The sequence below is a fragment of the Carassius auratus genome, chromosome 20 (assembly GCF_003368295.1).
Source record: "Carassius auratus strain Wakin chromosome 20, ASM336829v1, whole genome shotgun sequence".
Classification (NCBI taxonomy): Eukaryota; Metazoa; Chordata; class Actinopteri; order Cypriniformes; family Cyprinidae; genus Carassius; species Carassius auratus.
The window spans coordinates 13,362,977-13,371,258 of record NC_039262.1 but is presented as its reverse complement, the minus strand read 5'-3'; the positions used below and the strand labels follow the sequence as shown (position 1 = coordinate 13,371,258).

Genomic DNA, 8,282 nt, shown 5'->3' with positions numbered 1-8,282 from the left:
TTATTATAATTCCAGTTTTAATTAGTACATTTTAATTTAATTTTAGTATTTTTAATTATAACTTTTATAATATGTTTGAGGATTATTTTAATCAGTTTTAGTAATTTAAGTATTGAACTTAAACTTGTGTCATTTAGTTGACAGCCAATATTTCTTTAAAAAGTAAAAAAAAAGTTAAAAAAAAAAGTCTAATATTGGTATTTCTATTATATTTCTGCTGCATTTAATTTACAGAAAATTATTTTAAATCGTTTTTATAGTAAGTTAACAATGACAATTGCAGAATATAAGCAAGTCTACTAGTTTCGTATACCTCTGCATATGTCATTTTTGTTTCTATCTTTTTTTGTTTCTATTTTCATTTCTGTTTTGTTGTAATCAACATTTTTAGGTCAATCATTTAATGGCTTCCCATCATTTTTTATTATATCACATCTTTCACATTGCTTCATATGATTGTAGTTCATTCCCTTATTAAAGATATGTGCAGTTATGTCCAAATTGTAATAGTTTTAAATTATTTTTTGTTTGTAATGTTGCAGTTCACCTCAGAACTTGTCAGTTTAGGTCATGTCTATTGATTTTTTTTTTTTTCTTTTTTTTTTTTATCCTTAGCATGAGGAAAATACTGCCAAATACTAGACTCACAATTGGGCAATCACTGTTGCTCAATATCCAGCTGTCATCGTCATCCATTGATGGACAGAATCATTTGCTCGTTTTCTGTCTGGTGGGTCAGATCATTATAATTCGATTAAAGGTTGTCACTCATCCTGCTACGGCTTGGCCTTTAGAAGAATGAGATAGGAATGTCAAAGCAGTGAGGTCATTTCAACATATCCCAGGGGAGCAGAAAATGCTCATCACACTGATGTACGGATGCAGATCGCATACACCATTCCCACCAGCGATAGACACTCTCTTTATATCCACGCACAGGCAGGATATGAGGAATACTCATGCATTTGTTGGTGGGATAAAATTTACCAGAATTGCATAACATGCTTTATACATTTTAATGGCTTTCCTCACAGCGTTTGTGACCTGTGGCAGAGCTGGCGGGCTCAACACACAGTGCACGTGTTCTGGCCTGAAGCCAGTGGTGGTGATTAACCAAACAGGAGTAAATGGGGGTTGGGTTTGTGCACCAAGATGCTGTTTGCACCTCTTTTGGATATGAACAGTAATGTTGCAATAGTTTTTTCAAGTAAGTAGTGTTGATTGACACCAATTGCAGTATGCACTTCCTGTGGAAGTTCTAGTGATCTTGAATAAACCAAATCAGTAGCATTACTAGATATTTTATATAATTTATTGATTCCACATTAACTCCATCTAGATATGGGATGGAGCAGATGAACTCCACCCAGGGGCCTTTATTCCAGCAATGAGGCATGGATTATGCGGCAAGGTCTCAAGGGTAAGGCTTTGGCACACGATAAAGGTCATGAGCCCACATGCAAGCATCGCCCCCTCCATACAAGATCAAGAAATACTCCAATGGCAGGAACTGTCATCATACATCTGTGTTCAGATTCATCTAGTGCAGCTCAAGATGTGCGCTATGTACGTTGTTTTTCTGCTCCAATCCATACATCATTGGCTCAGTTTGCTCATGTCTCACATTATACTGCTGGGAAATTCATCATGCTGCCAAGGACCAGCTGAAATGTTATTGTTGTAGAAGAAGGTGAATTTAAAAAGAAGAGTGCAGGCCGAATGCCCTATCCTTGAGAACACGCTGAGTTGATCTGTTGACTTTGGGGTGGCTTTGCTTCCTCCAGCTCAAAGCCAGATCTTCCTATTTTCATAGTCAGCTGACATTCAAATAATGCTTTTCTCAGCTTGGATGGAATAACTGTTGACCACTGTCTTGGTGACCTAGAAACCAAAAAATCCTGCTGATATCAAAGAGAGGGCCTTCCAAAATATACACATTCATACAGATTCACCTCTCAAATATCCACAGGCTTTGCTGCCCATGGACATCAAACAGACTTTGAAAGAGACTTCCTGACCCTGATGGGACTCTTTCATTGTTCAAGTTCCCGTTCCTGATTCCCTTTTCTTCAGTTTTGTGTCTCTTTGCCAGAATTAAGAAATGTAGCTAACTAAATGTTAATACAAGGAACTCTATTTTAAAGTGTACAAATATGTTTAATCCACCATTTTTTTTTAATCAGTCTGTAATTTTGTCAAATAATTGAATAAACGTGGGGAAAAGATACTCAACGATACCCATTGCCCAGGATACTACAAAATAGGATACACTCTCAGAAATAAATTTATGAAAGCTGTCACTTTTGTACTTAAAGGGTCCAAATTGGTATCATCCAGCTTTTGTACCTTTTTTCTGAGAGTGTACATAAAACACTGATAATGAAATTGACCTTAGCAAACAAAGGAGTTGGTCATTTTATTCCTTTATTTTTCCCCACCATAATTTCCCAAAGAATGTAACTAAAAACTAAGTTGAAAGTACAAGAACTCCAAAGTGAAAGTTTTTTTTCCCTCCACTTTAGTAAATGTGCTTATTTTTGAAGAAACACCCTTATAGGCCTATACTTTTTCCTATCTCCCTCTGGATCTTGTTTTTTGTAATATACTCCTGCAGATGTAGTTCAATGAACAAATCTGATAGAATCATTTTGTAATATCACATTCCAATGTCAGTTCAGGCTTGTCTTGAGCACCCTCAACTCTAGTGTAACGTTACTTTTAAAAGAATGATTTCACATACTTGACGAAAGGTATGAAATCCACCAGGGGCAATGAATAAAATAAAATGTTGACCAGTGAGTACAGAGATGTCGTGTCTCAGTGCAATAACTGTCATAATCATAATCCTTCATTCTTTAACACCTTATTGGTGCCGTGTCCATTAGAGTGGGCAGAACTCGCAGAGCATTATCTGCGTGGGGTGAATGAAGCCCAAGGAGTTGGTCACATGCCGCGGTAGGGTTGGGTCCTGTTGCTGCTCTGGGACTGCAGATGTTGTATTTTCCAACAGCTGCTTCTACAAAAGCTTGGGGCGTGGTGGCCTTCATTTGAGTCGTGTCTGAAAAGGAACTTAGATCCACCAAACATTACTTTAGCCAGTTTTTCCACAAGCCCAAACAGGAAATGGGCACTAATTCGTCATGTGTATTAGTTAAAAAGACTTGCTAGGGTTGTAATATAATTGAGATTTTTGGCAAAAGGGTGAGGAGGGACCTCCCCGTGAAGCTGCAGCTTGTTATGCAAAAGGTCAGGTTGAACACGATAGACGTGGGCATGGCAGGAACAACTGGGGTTGGCAGGTCGCCATGTATGCTGGCACACTGCTCTGCTGGCTCGGATGCTGCTCTTTGATCCTTTGCACAACATGTGGAGCTGATGGTACCCAGAATTCCCTGGGAATACTGTCTGCTGGTGGAAATATGGGTAGCATCTGATTTCAGGATTCTGCACCTCATCTTTGTCTCTCCCATGATGTCTGGGCACTGTATTTCATTTATTAGCTTTAATTAGATCTGATTTTACGTGGCTTTCCGGAATACTTGATTCTGATTGGTCAATCGCCATTATTTTGCTTCAAATCAACGTTTGTCCAATTTCTTGGTTTGTTTCATGGTTTATAAATGGCTTATAACATGTTTTTCTATGGGAAAAAAATACTTCCAGAAACAAAGTTAATGAAAATAGTGGCAAACTGTTGCGTATTTTCATAATATTTGCTGTCATTAATGGCAACATTCAACCCATTCTCACTCCAAAGGCGTCAAAAACCGAAGCATGGTCAAGCGCCCCTAGCGTCACTTTTATGACGCCAAATGTGCCTCTCGGCGTCGACTATCGAAGCACTACGACCTTCATTGCTTCAGTGGGAAACTTTTGGCGTCAGAATTCGACACGAGGACATGAGATGTTTATCGCTATGAAATCACGTTCAAGAAGTCTCATTCAGCACACATCGCGCGATACTTGCTATCAGTTCCACAGTTTGGGTGAGTAGTCGTATATACGCTCTTTTAATGCCTTTTATCAAATGTATTCTGTCTCTTTATTAATCAGATTAGTGCCATATGTTTAATCGCTGTATTATATCGGTCATCCGCGGCTGTCTTTGAGTTTCATTGCGTTTAAATAAATGAACACAGCTGCTAATTAGTGTGATTAAACTCTATCTGTCACGTGACGTGCCATAGACCTTCGATCCGTTTTATATTATTATTAATTTCAGGAATCAATGATGTAAGTTGTATTTGTAGTAAAATCATGGTAATCACGACACTTACAATAGTAATAATGAAATGTGAAGTTAAAACACAGTAAATGGGACATTAGTAACTGTAGTTTTACTATGATATATTAATAATCAATACAACAATACAATAATCACCAAACCAGCTATGTTTGTATCACTGTAATGTTAGTGTTTTTATGTGCTTTTATATGACAGATATCACAGTAATCATGTGTTCTGTACCATGCTTTTAATACCTTTTAATGTGAATCCAAAAAAAAAAAAAAAAATCAAATTAAAAATAAATAATAAAACATGTATTTTTCCATCTTGCAGTTCATTCATATCAGTTTATATATATATATATATATATATATATATATATATATATATATATATATATATATTATATATATATATATATATATATATATATATATATAAATATTTGCTCACAGATCATTATTAACATTCTGTATATAATTCAATTTTTATTTTCTCTCCCCTGTTTTATTATTTATATTTTTAGCTGAAAAGACGTAAAGGAAGCCCAGTGGTGTTTCTGGAGAGCTATTCCTTCAGAAATGGAGAAGACAGAAAGCTGCGGAGGCAGATATTTGCAGCAGTAAGTCTGTGATAGTTTGTCTCTTTTATCAAAAATTCCTGCTGTTATAATTTGTACAGCATTTGTTGTTTCTTAAACTGTTGCACTGTCCAAATACCCACACTTGCCATCTTTTCACTTGACCACTTGATTACTTATTTGAAGTCTTTCCTGTATTTGGCCTAGTGTTCGAGTGAGCATGATGACCACGAGTGTGTGTCGAACTTTTCATGACCTGATGACTGTGTTTCCCAATCCTGATCCTGGAGAACCCCAGCACTGCACGGTTTTGGCGTCTCTCTTATCTGCCTTGGAGTCTTCACTGATGAGCTGATGAGTTGAATCAGGTGTGTTTGATCAGGGAGACATCTCAAATGTGCAGTGTTGGGGTTCTCCAGGACCAGGATTGGGAGCCACTGCCTTATGGGACACTTATGTGTTTAAAGAGATTTTTAATATCTAATTATCAATATTTCACATACTGTACTAAACACATCACAGTCTTAATAATCCAGTTTAACACTTGTATGATATTGTACAAGCCCCAGGACGGTCTCATCTGACACTATCAAAAGAATTCATATGACTATAGCTTGTTATTAATTACTTGCTTTCAATAATGGATTCATTTAACATTTAATTATACAGCATCTTTACAGAGGCTGCTTTTATGGTCTAAACAAAACACAGTGTAATGTATAAGTTGAATGTAATGTAATATTTCTGTTTTACAGGATTGTTTGAGGATAACACTGCAGTTCTCCATCATGCACAAGGACTCACCTCGTTAACTCTTTATCCCCCACACACACAGATATGGTCCCTGGATCAGTGATTAGACTTTGCAGTGGTTTGATTTTTGCAGAAGATGTAACTTTGTTTTATTTATAAGCTCATAATGAATACATTACAGAACCAGTGATGAAAACAATAGTTAAAAATAGTATTTTTCGTATTGATAAAGCATTTTGTTCTCTTTTTCAAGCTTCATACAGTGAACTTTTTAGACTTTAATTAAGAGTTTTAGTAAAGGAGATATTCATACACAGTCATCCCCTAGCTCCAGTCATGAAGTGAATTCATGATGTTATTGTCAAAGCTAGCAGGTGTTTGTTTTCCTGAACACTTTCTCTGTCTTCCATTGTTCAGACAATCAGTGTTTATTTGATGCTGTGCTGATTGAGTTTTATAGATGATATTGCACACTTGACATGCATGTCTTCATGGTGTTTTTTTGTGAGTTTGAAACATTTACATTGTGTTGTATTACATTTTGGTCAATTTAATTTTTTTAATAAAATTGATCTTTTTCCAGTGTTCTCTGAAAGACATACTGTATTTACTGTTTTGTTTTTTAATAAAAGCATTTTCATTTGCATACTGAAAATAGTTAATGTTTACAACATAACTGCCTTTTTATTCTTTATGGTGGCAAAAACGAGCTTGGTGACAGAGGATGCAGTGTAGTAATTTGGGCATGTTGTCTTTAAATGAGTTTGACATATCAATAAATAATGGAAGATCCTTACAAAAATATGCATGTTTATTATGCTTTATGTATTTATTTGTTCATTCATTCATTCATTAATTTATAATTTCTGTTTTTATTCCTAGGGTTCAAATGGTAGAGAATGGTAAATCACAGAAACACAAATGTGAACAATTTTAACTTTAAAACACAATGTAATATACAATGTAAATTTTAGAAGCACGTCATTTGATTAGTAAATATATTTGTCTTTGGTCAAAAAAAAAATATACAAATCTTAAAAATGTGTCTTATATTTAATGAGAGGAATCTATCTGTTGGATACAACTGCGACTGCTGGGCATGTGCACATCAATATTGCCCAATTTTTGTCAAGCTGAACAACGGAGGAAGGTGAAGACGTTAATAAAACAGAATCTAATAAGTAGCAAGCTTAATCTATTGTTAACCGAATCTATCCCTTCAGCCGAAAAACAAAGACATCTGTCATACATGGATAAGGAAATGTGACGCTGCTGCTCAGCTTAGATGTCATTGGCTATGACTTTTCAGGACAGTCTGTGGTTGGACTATCTTTTAACCCATATTAAACAGCGCATCATGTTAAAAAGTATGTTTTGCTCCTATCATCACATTTGTAATATATTAAGTCAACAATGAAGTGTTGCTATCTTGACAAAAATGACATCTTTAGCGAGATCCTAATCCTAACCCTAAGCATAACTTCAATGAACTACAAAAACAGCCCCCTAGTGTTGCCTTTCTATAGATAGAACGACGGAGGCTTGTGGGTAATGTAGTTTAAAACTTTTTATTAACGAAACTAAATAAATTATTTATTTTAAGGTAAACTGGATATCTAAATATGTTTATTGTGCAAACCTCTATGATATATTTGAGAGGCAGGCTGAAATGTGGTATTTTACAGTGAGCAATATTTAAAATGCTTTTATGCCAGCTTTCCACTTATTTCTGAAAACTGAGCTCAACATTATTTTATCAGCATAGCATAAGTAATAATCCTGCCCATTTTCTCTTTGATATGTTAATTGGACTCTGATTTACAGCCATTTGAAATGTACAGTTTTGGGCTCTTCCGGGGGGTGCTACTGGGCCCCTGGGGGTAGCAGGGCAGTAAAACCTACATATATGTATTCTCCTCATCATGAACAACAAACTGAGCTGAGTCACATTTATATCTGACAGTTTTCACAGTCCTCTGTTTTCTATTCTATTCATCATGGCTATTATACCTTTTGACAGGACATTGTGAGGCCATCTGATGAAACATGGAAAAATTATAAAGAAATGATTTAATAATGAAAATAATAGATTATTTCTTTGATTTTTGAAGTAAATGGCAAGAAATATAATGGATGAACCTGCAACAACTTGCCATTATCTATTCCCCACTGTAAAGCAGTAATCAAGGACAATGTATACACATTGTGATACTTCACTATTACACAAGGACAAATTCATGCAGTGCTAAGAATATTAATGTGTATATATATATATATATATATATATATATATATATATATATATATATATATATATATATATATATATTAGCATTATATATAACTAATTAGCCGAAATCAGTGTAAAAATGTCCTCCTCACCCCCGTATCTTGCTCCTCAGGTGCTGGACATCAGTAATGTGCGTGCTCTTGGTTTTAATGCAGTACAAGATCCACGTTGATCATTCCTGCTACATTCTCAGTTATCCGTCAAGTGCTTGTAACAATAAAGCCCATGGCACCATCTTGTAATGCAGAATAATTAATCTTGTAACTCCCTGTATTTCACAAAAAATGTGCATATTTGTTACTAAAATATAAAAAAATTACTTTCTGGTGTACTGATGTCCCAGATGTTATTAATCCGATCAAAAATGTTCATGTCTTAAATAAAAAATAATCCCAATAATTAATATGTTGTTTTTCCAAGTCTAAAATAAA

The 8,282-nt window shown here is 35.1% G+C and overlaps 1 protein-coding gene across 1 annotated transcript in view; it reads left to right on the top strand.

The window, feature by feature from the left end:
- The window catches only part of LOC113037935 (protein furry homolog-like), a 114,249-nt gene that overhangs the window by 76,108 nt on the left and 29,859 nt on the right, over positions 1 to 8,282 (top strand). The window lies entirely within an intron of this gene.